General features: G+C 35.0%; 1 long non-coding RNA gene across 1 annotated transcript; it reads left to right on the top strand.

Moving 5' to 3' along the window:
* The first annotated feature begins 1505 nt into the window (after positions 1-1505).
* LOC108541111 (uncharacterized) lies at positions 1506-5561 on the top strand. The gene is made up of 3 exons (XR_001888862.1): positions 1506-1579; positions 4261-4331; positions 5535-5561. It is a non-coding gene; the product is annotated as an uncharacterized LOC108541111 (long non-coding RNA).
* Positions 5562-14492: the final 8931 nt, after the last annotated feature.

The raw sequence follows: 14492 nt of genomic DNA, 5'->3' as shown, positions 1-14492 counted from the left end.
AGAGACATTAGATTAAGTGGAAATGTTTAGATGAATCTGGACACAAGTTTCCTTGGGGATGGCTTTACCTCTCTACTTCCTAAATAGCAGTCAGATTGAAGTAGTTCTAATATGTCATATTTTGTTATGTTTATCAAATAAATGTGTTCCAGGGTCCTACAGTAAGTTGTAACCAAGAGATACTTGGCTCTATCTTGACTTGAGGCCATTAGAGCGTATTGAGGCTGTTCCACTGCTATTGTCTGATCTTCATTTTCTGTTTGTGTCAAAGAAGGTGTTTCACCACCTGCTCTGTTCCACACACAAAAAAAACGGGAAACTGCCACAATTCCTTCAAAAAATTGTTACTCTACCAAAGGCCTACAGAAAAGCCTGGATTAAAATGAAATTGGTAATTTGGTACCTTTTTAAATCCTGCTTTCAATATTCTCAGATGTTTAAATCACTGACTTTGTTTCTCTCTATAACACTAGCCCAACCTCACTTTAAGCCCAGTTTGATTCTGGCTCAGTAGTTAATGTCTGACTTGCTTTCAAAATTTCAAAGACCATAGTGAGCTACTAGCATGGGAAGAGAATTAAAGTGTCTGACTTGCATCTTAAAGGAGACTGAAAAGCAGATATATACATAAGCTTTTAAGTTTATAAGTTTTATTTCAAGACTCTTGTTAAATTCTCTCTGTACCCTTATACTTCATCCAAAAGATAATCAAAGAATGCATGGAGAATACAGTTACCACCTTTGGTAACTCACCTTGCTTTTCCAGCTATTTGTCTGGTGAACTTCTGATAACCAGCTTCTCTAAGTTGGGGCTGGAACAACAGATCATCTTGAGAAAATATTTACTCATGTTCTGAACATTAAAGATACTGCTTGATGCTGCATGACAATACTTGGTGGTCTAAAATTTGAGTAGACTATCTTGTACTTAGGATGTTAGTGTTCTGAAGAAAAAACTTGTTTATGTTAGTGACACTGAAACACTGTGAAAGATTTTCCAGGACTATTTAAAATAAAAGTTATCCATTCTGTTCTAGGTTTATGATAATATAAATATCACTTTTATCAGTCAGAAGTCATTACTGATAACATAGTCAATCTATTTACTGAGTAGATTCAATCTTTGTATTTCTTATTGCTTAGAAATTGCATCATTCATTCCTTCAGTGCTTAAAGAGCACAGTAACTTTCATCCTTCACTCTTATTTTAAGATATAGGTCACAGGAAGATGAGATCAACTTTGAAGCCATAAGTTTTGTCAAACTTTATTTTCAAATACCCACCAAGCAGAACACCTAAAATTAAATTCTAAGTGTCATTTATGAAGAAGGAGTAATTTTTTCTCTCCACTGGCACAATTAAGGTACATGAATCATTTTAATAGTACTTTTNACAGTAACTTTCATCCTTCACTCTTATTTTTAAGATATAGGTCACAGGAAGATGAGATCAACTTTGAAGCCATAAGTTTTGTCAAACTTTATTTTCAAATACCCACCAAGCAGAACACCTAAAATTAAATTCTAAGTGTCATTTATGAAGAAGGAGTAATTTTTTCTCTCCACTGGCACAATTAAGGTACATGAATCATTTTTAATAGTACTTTTCCAAAGGTCTAAATGAACTTGTCCACTCTTTGGATCTTCCCCTTAGTTAAAATATGACGGTTATTAAAACAGATTCTAATCCTTATACCTTTATTACTTAGATGTCCACACAAAGCAAATGATAGATAGGTCTATATACTTTATTCATAAAATCCTTCCTGAGAGCATTTTTATTGATCACTAAATGTTGTAACACTAGAAAAAATAATTTAAGCAAAATTTATAAATATAACAGAATTTTGGTATTATTATTGAGCTCAGAAAGGGTTTCATCTTGATCTAATTTATTCCAAATTAGTATATATGAATGAAAGTGTTAAATAAAAATACTTGGGAGAAGTACCCAAAATTAAATGAATCTTGTAACAATCTGTATTTGCATTACATACACCATTTTACTTGCAGTCTTGTTATTTTGAGAGTTTTCATTTTTGCCCTTTTGAATTAGTCTTTTCTTTTTTTTATAATATTCTAAATTTAATTAGAAATAATTAGCCAATATTTGGTATTACAGAGGTTCATGTCAAAATTAGAACACATGCATTTTAGTGGGACCTCACTGTATAACTTTTGATAATGCATAATATTTAACAGAAAGCAGTGCTAAATTGAATCGTACCCAAGAGCGGCCTCAGTTATTAAAATATATTGAAGATCTCATTATAAGCCTATTTTCCCTTAAAGTAATCCCACATCCCAGAACTTTTTAACATCCCTACATAGCAAGATGCTCTTCTTTACAGAACATCCTTCTGAGCTTTGTGACCAAGATGTCCAATTTAAAACTTAAATACTAGATAGAAAGCAGATTTGATTTTCTTCCTAATGGGAGATGAGAGAAAACCATCAGTATGGGCAGACACATTGGATTGTCCAATGTGATTTTGTGGGGTTAGGAAGTCGCAGGAGGTGTTCAGTGAGGTCACGGTATAAGGGAAATACGAATTGATAACCTCAAATAAAACGATCAATGCTCTTTCATAGACATTTGAATCTTCAAGGAGCTAATAAGTGCATATTTCCCCCAGAGTTACATTTCAATAACCAAAAGCGTCTTTTTAACTTTTGACATCTAAGTTGGCGGGCCATTTTATTGATATTAAAACGTTTTAACACCAAGATCAACTTTCTAGATGTCTCCATGTCTACTCATGCTATAATTTTAAGGAGCCAGGGACTTGTTCTTACCTTACTCATATTGTTTTGCACTTCAATATCAAGACGAACCTTTGCCAGAAGGTACAATTCTTCAGTACCATCATTAGAGATACGGAAAACAGACACCTCTGGCAGAGCAAACACATTGGTAAAACTGAAGAAAGGAGCATTTTTTCCAGACAGTTTTTGAAACAGAGAGAGCATGAGGGTAATGAGTGCTTAAAGTGGAGTACTGATCACATAAAACAGGAAGGAGATATAGAAGAGAGAGACTGAGTATAACATTTAAGTGGCACAAACAGGCTTAAAAACAGCAAGCGATAAATGTTATCCCTAGTGCTTTTAGCTTTCCCAAAGCTGGCCTAACTGTATGTTCTAAGAGCTGCAGGTAAGGAATAAAGACTATCTTCAATTAATTAACTTTTTTGAAGAACTCGTTTGAACTGGGGACTACTGAGGCCTTAGAAGCAAAAGCACATTCTCAGATCTTGAGGATTTTAAAATCTTGTCGGAAGAGATCTGAACGACACAAGTCAAAAAATAACATAGAATGTTAGTCACTCTGCTCTACCCAGAGAACAGAGTTACTAGCTTTCTGCCTCCACTAACTCTCACTTAACTGCCTCTGAATCTGTGATCAAACACAGTGACCCATATAGGCTAATCATATAAAATGTATTTGTAAGGAAATAACAAGTGTAGATAGTTTCACAGCAGGTTCTAAGATGCCTAATTTTTAAAATGAAACATTCTAGATGAAATATGAATACAAACATACCTCAGAGATATTGCAGGTTTGGTTTCTAGACCACTTCAACAAAGCAAATATCATAGTAATGCAAGTCACACATTTTTTGTTTCCCAGTACATGAGTTGTATTTACACTATGTTAGTCTATTAAGTGTGTGACAGCATTATGTCTAAAAATCCAATGTGCATACCTTAACTAAAAATACCCTTTTGCTAAAATATGCTAACTAGTAATCATCTGAGCTTTCAGTGAGTCATGCTCTTTTTGCTAGTAGAGGGTCTTGTCTTCATATTGATGGTTGTTAACCAAACAGGATGGTGTTTAAGGTTGAGGTGGTTGTGGAAATTTCTTAAAATAAAACAACAATGAAGTTTGTCATATTCATTGATTGTTCTTTTCATAAAAGATTTTTTCCATAACATGCAATGCTGTTTGACAACATTTGACCCACATAGAACTTCTTTCAAATCTGGAGTCAATCCTTTCCAACCCTGCCACTGCTTTATCAACCAAGTTGATGTACTATTTTAAGTCCTCAGTTGTAATTTAAACAATGTTCACAGCATCTTTATCAGTAGATTTCACCTCAAGAAACCACTTTCTTTGCTTATTCATAAGAAGCAACTCTTCATCCACTTAAGTTTTATCATAGATTGCAGCAATTCAGTCACATCTTCAGACTTGACTTCTAATTCTAGCTTGTTTTTTTTTTTTTTTTTCTTCTGTTTCCACCATATTTGCAGTGGCTGCCTCCTCTGAAGTCTTGAATCCCTTAAAGTCATCCAGGTTGAAATCAACTTCTTCCAAAGACCTGGTAATGTTGGTATTTTGACCTCCTCCAGTGAATGTTGCTAAAGGCATTTCGAATGGTGAATTCTTTCTAAAGGTCTTCAATTGACATTGCTCAGATCTGTCAAAGGAATCACTGTCTCTGGCAGCTATAGCCTTACCAAAATCTATTTCTTAAATAAGATAAAGTTGAAATTACCCCTTGATCCATGGGTTGCAAAACAGATGTTGCTGGAAGGCATTAATCTTCCTATACCTCTCTACCAGAGCTCTAAAGTGACCAGGTGCATTGCCAATGCGCAAAAATATTTTAAAAGGAGTGTTTTCTTTCTGAACAGTAGGTCTTAAGAGTGGGCTTAAAATATTTCGTAAACCATGCTATAAACAGATGTGTTGTTATCCAGGCTTTGTTGTTACATTTATAGAACACTGGCAGAATAGATTTAGCATAATTCTTAAGGACCCTAGGATTTTCAGAATGGTAAATGAACATTAACTTTAACTTGAAGTCACCAGGTCTATTAGCCCCTAACGAGAGAGAGAGTCAGCTTGTCCTTTGAAGCTAGATATTGACTTCTCTCTAGCTATAAAAGTACCAGATGGCAGTATCTTTCAATATAAGGCTGTTTAGTCTACATTGAAAATCTGTTTGTTGTAACCACCTTCATCAATGATCTTAGTTACATCTTCTGGACAGCTTGTTGCTTCACCTTATATTTCTCTATTATGGAGACAACTCCTTTCCTTAACCCTCATGACCCAACTTCTGCTAGTTTCAAACTTTTCTTCAGCAGCTTCCTCATCTCTCTCAGCCTTCATAGAATTGAAGAGAGTTAGCGCCTTATTCTAGATTAGTATTTGACTTAAGAGAATGTTGTCACTGGTTTGATCTTCTATACAGACCACTAAAACTTTCTCCATATCAGCAATAAGGCGTTTTTTTAAAAAATCATTTGTGTGTTCATGGGGATAGCACTTTTAATTTTCTTCAAAAATTTTTCCACTGCATGCACAATATGGTTGTTTGGCATAAGAGGCTCAGTTTTCAGCCTCTCTTGGCTTTTGACCACCCTTCCTCACTGATTTTAATCATTTCTAGCTTTTGATTTCAAGTGAGAGATGTGCATGTCTTTTTTTTTTAATTTATTTTATTTTTTATCACTTGAAACACTTAGACTCCATGGTAAGGTAATTAATTAGCCTAATTTCAATATTGTTGTATCTCAAGGAATATGGAGGCCTGAAGAGAGTGAGAGAGAAGGAACTACTGGTTGGTGGAGCAGTCAGAACACACATCATCTTTGTGTGAGCCAATGCACTTAAAAGTGGGCATGGTTCATGGTATTCAAAAAAATTGTAAGAGTAACATCAAAGATCTCTGATCACAGATCAGCATAACGGAAATAATAGTAAAGTTTGAAACATTGCAAGAGTTACCAATTTGTGGTACAGAGACAGGAAGTCAGTACATGCTGTTAAAAAAATGGCACCAATAGACTTGCTTGATACAGCGTTGCCACAAACCTTCAATTTGTAAAAAACACAATTATCTGCAATCTGCAAAGAGCAATAAAATGAAGCACAATACAAGATACGCTTGTATACTGAAAATAAATTATGAGCTGAAAAAACTCATGACTTTTGGTCTTTAGATATCAGAATTGGCTACAAATTTTGTTTGTACAATTAAAGATTTTGTTACAATTAAAGATTTTTGTTACAATTAAAGATTTTTAGGTAAACATCAATAGGGATGAAACATTGAAACCTATATTATGTTATACAATATGTTACAAAGTCTTCCTCCTTGTTGTTTTCAAAATATATCCCAGGTTTAAAAAAAAGTTCTCTGCTCTTTTCTAAAATTAACAACACAACCGTGTCTTTACTCAACTTGACCATGATTGGTTAGCAATGCTCCAAACTTGTCATAGCTAACAAATTTGTGGTGGGTGTCTCACTACTTAAACTTCCACATTCTAAACTGCTGTACTACTTGAAAATTGCTGTTCTTCTGGCTTCCAAATTAGCCTACAATTGCAACAATTATAACTAGCATTTATTAAGAACTTTTTATGGGCCAATGTTCTACTGTACATTTATTAGCCATGTGTTTTTCACAACAGTATTTATGGTAGATGTTATCACTATACTATTTAACAGATGAAGACATTGCAACTCAGTTTAAAAACTAGTATTATTCAAGTATGGCTTAATATAGGTCTTTCTGATTCCAAAGGTCAATTTCTTGATTACCTTTTCTATAAACTCTCTTAATAGCACTTTGGATTTTGGAATTTTACCCCAAAGCTATTGTTCTGTCTTATGATATTTCTATCACTTTATTATTTGCTCCATAATTTACTAATTTGTTTTGCTTTCTCTACTTGTCTTAGGCAGCACATTATCCCAGTTCCTTATTTTCAGCTGCCTTTTTAACATCTCTAATGGCCTCTTTGTCATATGAAATGCAGTTAGCATATATTAAGATGCAGTAAATAGAGCTAGATTCAGAGTCAGAGATTGTAGATCCTTATTCTAGATTTGTTATTAACTATCAGGGCTTGAAAATGACACTTAAAATCTTTGGATTTCAGTCTCTTCGTCTGTAAAGTGATATTTGGCTTCACAATCTTTAGGCTATTTCAAATCTTAAAAACATGTGTTGTATTAACACTTTTCTTCTGAGACATACTCTTCATTCCAACTATTCCATTTCTCCTATGACAATTCCATTCACTTCTGTAGCATTCTGAATCTTGATCCATCTCCTTATCCTGTAATCCTACACAGAGTCATAAAGTTTAGTATTTCTTTGCTCAGTTGTGTTTATTTTGCCTTACAGCATAAAGTTCCATTCCTCAGTCATATAATCTAATAATTGGATTTAGTAAATAAATATGCAAGGGTAATTATGAGCCAAAATCTGTGACACTAAGATGTTCTTAGAAATAATCAGTTTTCTAAGATTGTGAATATAACAAAAAAGATCAAAATTTAACAATACTACAATATTAGGAGAAATAGGCTGTGTGTGTGTTAATTAGTATGGCTCAAGATTAACTTTTAAGGTCCAAAAATAGAGTAAGATGTGGTTTCTTTTTTCATTTTGTTTTCTGTAAATATATGGGCCTTTACACACTGACAACAGAGAAAGCAAGAAAACTGAATGCATTTCTGTATTATTATCATTATTTTTACTTTTTTCTTGGCTGATGTGTGTCTTCTGGGACTCAGAAGAAATGGTAGGCTCTCCAATAAAGAGTAAAACTAGGATTTATAGAGTCTATAACTCCAGGTCAAGTTTGTAACTTGGTGGGGTGAAATATTTCCATTACCCTGTGGGTATCTAGCCCTCTCCTCATGGGATCCTGCAAGGTGTAATCTTAATTTTTGTTCCAAATGGTCTGACATTCAATAGTATGCAGCCTGGGTACCTATAATTCATTAATGCTTTTTAACAGACAACACCAAAAGCATGTAACACTCTTAAGTTGCAAGTGTAGCGTTTATACCAAAATTAAAATTGCAATATTGTAATAAAGTTGTACCAGCAAGCTTTGTATATAAGGATTTCTGACTGTCAATTCTTTAGGGCTGGTCAGGAGACCAAAGAAAGTCAGTCTCATTACAAAGTGACATTTACTTAGGGAGTTTCAGACATCATGAAGAGGACTATCTTCCAAAAACGTGATTTTTCCATAGTAGATTCAGAAATGTCTACTTGATAATTTCAGCCTTACAAACAGATTTGAGTCACTTGGATGACTAGAATCATTATATAGAAAGTATTTGACAAGATCCCTCCTTATCCACTTCAAACAAGAAAAAAAAAAAGCTGCATCTAAATCTTCTAGATGATCATTTCATTGGTGATACACAGAAATATTGCAAGCCATTTGTACCTACCATTGGGCTTAAATCAGAGAGCAGTTAGATAAAGAAATAAAATCTAAAATATTCATTCAAAAGAGTTAATTAAAACTAAATGAAAGTGTTTTTTTTTTTTTTCTTTTGCTTAAGCAACTATATAATTGTCTCTCTCCAGCATTAAGGGAAAAAAAAGACAAATAAGTTCATTTATTGGTTTAAAAAATTGAAATTACTTGGTTCAAAGAATTACAAACTCCTGACCACAAGCAGCTATCATTTCATGGAAGGAAAATCAGGAACTGAAGTTCTAGCAATGTTATATAGTAATTAAGCAACAAACTTTCTTGGCATTAGTGAATTACTACTACAGAGCATTAATTTCATGCTTGTCTACTCCAGTAAACTATGAATGCTTATAGAAAGTTAGGAAACAATAGTTAGAATAGAGTCAGAAAGCTCCTTAAAAACAGAGAAAAATGAAGTAATTGAAAGCACTTAACACAATTAAAATTTTTTATCTTAACCATGTTTGCAAACATCATGAGTATATCTAGGGTCTTATTTTTTTTTGAGAAATTGTTAAATAAGTCTATTACACATGAATCCTGCATATTAAAAAATGATTAAAAAGTGTGAGAAAAGATACCTTTATTTAAGTTGAAATTTGAAGTTTAGGAGTCTAATTAAAGCCAGTTTCATTCTTAATAATTCCCCAACCTAAGCTTTTAAATTTTATTTTACATTAAACTGGTTAAAATTGAGGAATATGGAAAATGCAGTAAGATACAAACTCATAAATTTGAGGTTTCATTTCATGAATTAATTTTTTCTTCTCTGATTTTACTTATTTATTCATAATGACCTTTCCTATTTTTTTTAATTTAGATTCATTGGTTTAGACTGTAATGTAACACTGATGATCCAGGAATGTTTTATGCTCTAATAAACTGCTTACACAGGTACAAGCACTTGTCTGAAGTCACTTTAACTTTGTATCTGCATGCCCTCAGGGATACTGTCATTTGTTTTGATGTCCCATGTGTGAACAAAAACACCTAGCAGAATGGCATTTATATGTACATGGAAATTTTCAGCAGTTATTCTTCTGCCGTTGCCATTGACTCATTTGTAAATCACTTTCAAATATACCCTCTATTCTGAACTAAAATGACTTTATCCTCAACTCCTGAACAGAGTTTCATGACACAAAGTTGTCATCTTCATGGTTCATTATTTTTGTAGAGGTACTTGAGCCGTATATATCTGAAGAGAAGACACCAGCGGGTTGTGTGTGCACATGCTCTTAGCATTCTTGATCTTAAACGTATTCTTATTTCTCATCTCTCTTGATTAAAGGGGGAAAAAAGAAGGACTTGTGAATATTCTTAAAATTGAATCAAATATGTAAGACCCATTCAGATATGTCAAGGATGTGTGCTCATCTGAGACAAAAGGGCATACTTCTGGTCATTGCGCTCTGTAAATATGTACATATTTAGATCTGGAAAAGTCAACATCATCTATTTTGTCTTCTTCTCTAGAACAGGTAGAGATGTTTGGGAGGGAGTGGGGATTGCAGAGCTTCCAGTCTGGTTCAAGCACATAGTTTTGCCCAATGTCCCATACTGAACTGATCTGCCTTGTATTTGAACTTTATGTTTCAGAAACATAATGATGAATAGTCTTATCATAAATTCTTTAAAAAAACATGAAAAACAGATAAACGCCCACAGTCAGTAAAATGGAATTTTTTAGCAGTACATTTTCTATAAAAGTTAAGCACTCCTAATCTGAAAAATCTGAAATCTTAAATGTGCTAAAATCCAAAACTCTTTGTGTTGACATGATGCTGCAGGTGGAAAATTCCATACCCGACTTCTTATGATGGGTTGCCGTCAAAATACAGGTGCACAACATACAGTTTATTCAGTGTTCCTAGGGGCAAAAGACCCTCAGTAAATCTTTTCAGTTATAATATATCTTTCCTGAGCACACTCAGATTCCTTCATGCAAGCACATCCACAAAGGGTAATAAGATGGCAAGTGTGTAGGCCAAATGTGCCAACAGCAGGTTCCTGATGCCTCTCATGTGGCCAAGACCTACATGGATTACTCATGATAACTTTTGCTTATTCTGTGTTGTGGTGTAAAGATGTTGTTGAAAATGCCAAAGAGGCCTGCAGATACCTCTATGGGTAACAGTGATAAGAAAAGGAAGCATTTATGTTCATCTATAGCACAGAAAGCTAAGCTGTTGGAGAAACTAGATTGCAGTGTAACTGTGAAACGTATTACAGGAGAGTATGGTGTTAGAATGACCACCATATGTGACCTGAAGAAATGGAAGGACAAACTGTTGAAGTTCTATGCTGAAAGTGATGCATAGAAGTTATTGAAGAACAGAAAACACTGCATAAAGCTAAAAATGAAGATCTTGACCATGTACTGAAAGAATGTATCTGTCGGCCCAAGTGAACACATGTCACTAATGATATGCTGATCATAAAACAAGAAACGATCTATCATGATGAACTGAAAATTGAAGGGAACTGTGAGTACTCAGCAGGCTGATTGCAAAAATTTCAGAAGAGACGGGGCCTTAAATTTTTAAAGATTTGAGGTGACAAAGCATCTGCTGACCACAAGGCAGCCAAGAAATTCATTAAGTGGTTTGCCAAGGTAATGGTATATGAAAATTTAATGTCAGAAGAAGTCTATACTGCTGATAAAACATCACTATTTTGGCATGACTGCCCCAGAAAGACACTCACTACAGCTGATGGAACAGCCTCTACAGGAAATAAGGATGCCAAAGACAGGACAACTGTGCTGGGATGTGCTAATGTAGCAGGTACACATAAGTGTAAACTTGCTGTGATAGTCAAAAGCTTGTGACTTAACTGTTTTCAAGGCATGCATTTCTTACCAGTCTGTTATTATGCTAACAAAAAGGAATGGATCCCCAGGAACATCTTTTCTGACTGGCTTCACAAACATTTGTGAGCAGCTTGTGCTCACTGCAGGGAAGCGGGATGGAATGACCAGTGCAGTATTTTGTTATTCCTTGACAACTGTTCTGCTCATCTTTCAGCTGAAATTCTCATCAAAAATATGTTTATGGTATGCAATTTCCCCCAAATGTGACTTCATAAATTCAGCCATTTGACTAAGGTATCATTAGATTAGTGAGCAGTAAATATGAAAATACTTTCTTGAACAGCATGCTAGCAGCAGTGAACAGAGGCATGGGTGAGGAAGGCTTTCAAAAGTAGTTTAATATAAAGGATGCCCTATATGATGTTGCCAGTGCTTGGAACACAGTGACAAAAGGCATCCTTGTGCTTGCCTGGAACAATCTCTGGTCTGCCACTATGTTCAGTGATGATGACGATGATGAAGAAAAGTGATTCTAAAGCATTCCTCATGTCAAGTGAGAAAAAGATAATGTCTGTCCTCCTTATATATACAAAAAATACACTTTCAGAGTCCATCAGTAAGCTGGAAGAGGTAGATACTGAAGTTTTTAACATCAATAACAAGGCTCCAGTTGTTCATGTATTGATAGTGAAATAGCTGAGATGGTTCTGAATCAAGGTGATTGTGATAATAGTGATGATGAAGATACCATTGTTAACACTGCAGAAAAAGTGACTATAGATGACATGCCAAAAATATGTGATTGACTTATTGAAGGACTAGAGCAGTGTGATGAAATCATATGCATTTATAAAACTGGAGAATTCTGAGACAAAATGTTAATGAGGCTGCCCGTCATTAATGAGATAGAAGACTCAAAAAACATTTTAAAGAGCCACCCAGCAGAACTCCTCCTTATCTTAGAGGACCTGCTTCCTGGTCTCTCAATGGTCTCTGATGTTTCTTCTTACCTTAAAAAAAAAAAAAAATACAGTGTACAGGCCAGGTACGGTGGCTCACACCTTTAATCCCAGCACTTTGGGAAGCTGAGGTGGGGGGATCACACGGTCAGGAGATCGAGACCATCCTGGCTAACACAGTGAAACCCCATCTCTACTAAAAATACAAAAAATTAGCGGGGCATGGCGGCGTACGCCTGTAGTGCCAGCTGCTGGGGAGGCTGAGGCAGGAGAATGGCTTGAACCCAGGAGGTGGTGTGTGCAGTGAGCTGAGATCACACCACTATACTCCAGCCTGGGTGACAGAGTGAGACACCTTTTCAAAAAATAAAAAATAAAAGTGCACATAACCTTTTAATAAAACACAGCATCATAGCTGGAGATGGAAAGCCTCCTGTTGTGTGTTGTTGCTGAGGTTTAACGCTGATCCAGGTATTCTGGTGATATTACTGTGCTGCTTAGTTACCATGAATGCATGATCTTTTCACTGTATCAATGGTATGTTATCCTTTTTCCTGTTAAATATTTATGTGTGAATAAGTATAAGGAAATAGTTGCTTAGCAGTAGCATATATTTTCAGAGTCACAATTGATGGTGTTGCCAAACAATCACAGACTGGCTACATGGGTGACTGAGATAGTGAACACTTTTGCTTTCTGAGGTTCAGTGTACACAAACTAGTTACATGCACAGATTTAAAAATTGTGCTAAGTTACTTTCAGGTTATATGTATAAGATATATGTGAAACGTAAGTGCATTTCATGTTGAGACTTGGGTCCCATCCCAAGATAGCTTATTATATACATATGCAAATATTCCAAAATCCAAAAAGTCTAAAATCTGAAGCATGTCTGGTCCAAAGTGTTTCTGACAAAGGATGCTTAACCTGCATAATGCTGACAAATTTTCACCAGTTGAACAATTAGCTGAAATAATATGCTAATCCTATGAGGGCCAAGAAAGTGACTCAGTCAAAAAATTTCTTATTCCTCTGTAAACTAGAATGTGTACCCAATAGAAAGGAACATAGAGCCCAGTCATGGTACAGAAGTCAAGAGGGAAGCTTAAGAAAAGATCTCTCCAAGGAGCAAAGGAGGGTGGTAGCATGCAGAGTCTGAGAGTCAGCATACCAGGGAGAAGCAGGGGAGCTGGTTAGAGGCAAAGCGGTTCAGGGTTAATACCAAGACTGTTACCCACATTAAAGTGTCCTGTGTTACTTTTGGTAAGGTGCATGGGAGGACTGGCTGAGCTGAAGTGACCGGAGGTAGGGTTGAGAACTAAGATGATTTGGTCAGACACAATTGTTAGGCTCTGTGTGGCAGCTTTGTCCCAAAGAAGTTTTGAATGAGGATTAACTTATCTCCCTGCTTTGTCTCAAACTAGTCTTCCATGTGTCTAGACCTTCATCAGCTGAACTCTGCTAATAAATGAGCTAATAAATATAATCTGTTTGGAAATGTCTGGGAATGCCTAGATCTTGATTTTTAGGTGTTTCATTCAATACCTTGCATGAAAAACTGACTTGAAGGAAACTCCAAGACTCTAGATACAGAATTCTCTTATTCTTATAGCTAGCCTCAGGCAACCTAAGCTCTTCAGTGTTCATTGTGTAGTATAAGACAATTTAGAGATGTAACCTAGGCCACTGAATTTAAGATTAAAAAAACTACAGGAGCCTTTGGATTCTTAACACCTTGTCTATGTATGAGTTTGAGAAAATCTCTGAAAAAATGTTTTAAGCCCTATATCTTGAATACCTTTAATTTTAACAAAAAAATCTTATTTTAATATTTTATGCTAGTTTTATGCTAGTCACTATGATATCCAATATAAACTCATTTCTGACAGTCTACCAATTACCAAAGTCTTGATTGTCAATTATGATTCTGAAAACAAAAGCACTTGTAGGTACCTCTAGAGTATGAGCTTCCTAATTAGAATTCTAATAAACCATTTCATATTAAGCTAACTCTAAAGATCACACACGTAACATCCCATTGTATGCACTGAAGTATTTTCAAGAAAGTTATAAGCATGTAGTAGATAAATTTGACAAAATTACATTAAAATTACTACTTATCTTTCCCACATTAAGCTAACATTTTTTTGTAGAAACAAAACAACACACACACACAAAAACTTCCTGTTGAAACCTGTCATGTTATTTAAGATCTGCTATGTAAAATAGTAGGTTTTTTTCATAGCATAAAACTTGTAACCCTGAAATCCCAGGGATTCCAGGACTTTTGGAACATTCATTCGAACTACAGTGTTTGTAAATTTAAAACTTTGATTTCTCTTTACCCCAAATGGAAACAAGTTATTTCTTATGTGAAAACCTCTATTCTTAGAGAAGTTAGTTTATTACAGATTTCCAGGCCCCATCTCCCAAGATTCATAATTAATTGGTTTTGGGGTAGGATCCAGATATTGCTT

The sequence above is a fragment of the Rhinopithecus bieti genome, unplaced genomic scaffold (assembly GCF_001698545.2).
Source record: "Rhinopithecus bieti isolate Rb0 unplaced genomic scaffold, ASM169854v2 scaffold_1428, whole genome shotgun sequence".
Taxonomy (NCBI): domain Eukaryota; kingdom Metazoa; phylum Chordata; class Mammalia; order Primates; family Cercopithecidae; genus Rhinopithecus; species Rhinopithecus bieti.
The sequence above is the reverse complement of the archived record's forward strand: the minus strand, read 5'-3'. Positions and strand labels throughout refer to the sequence as shown.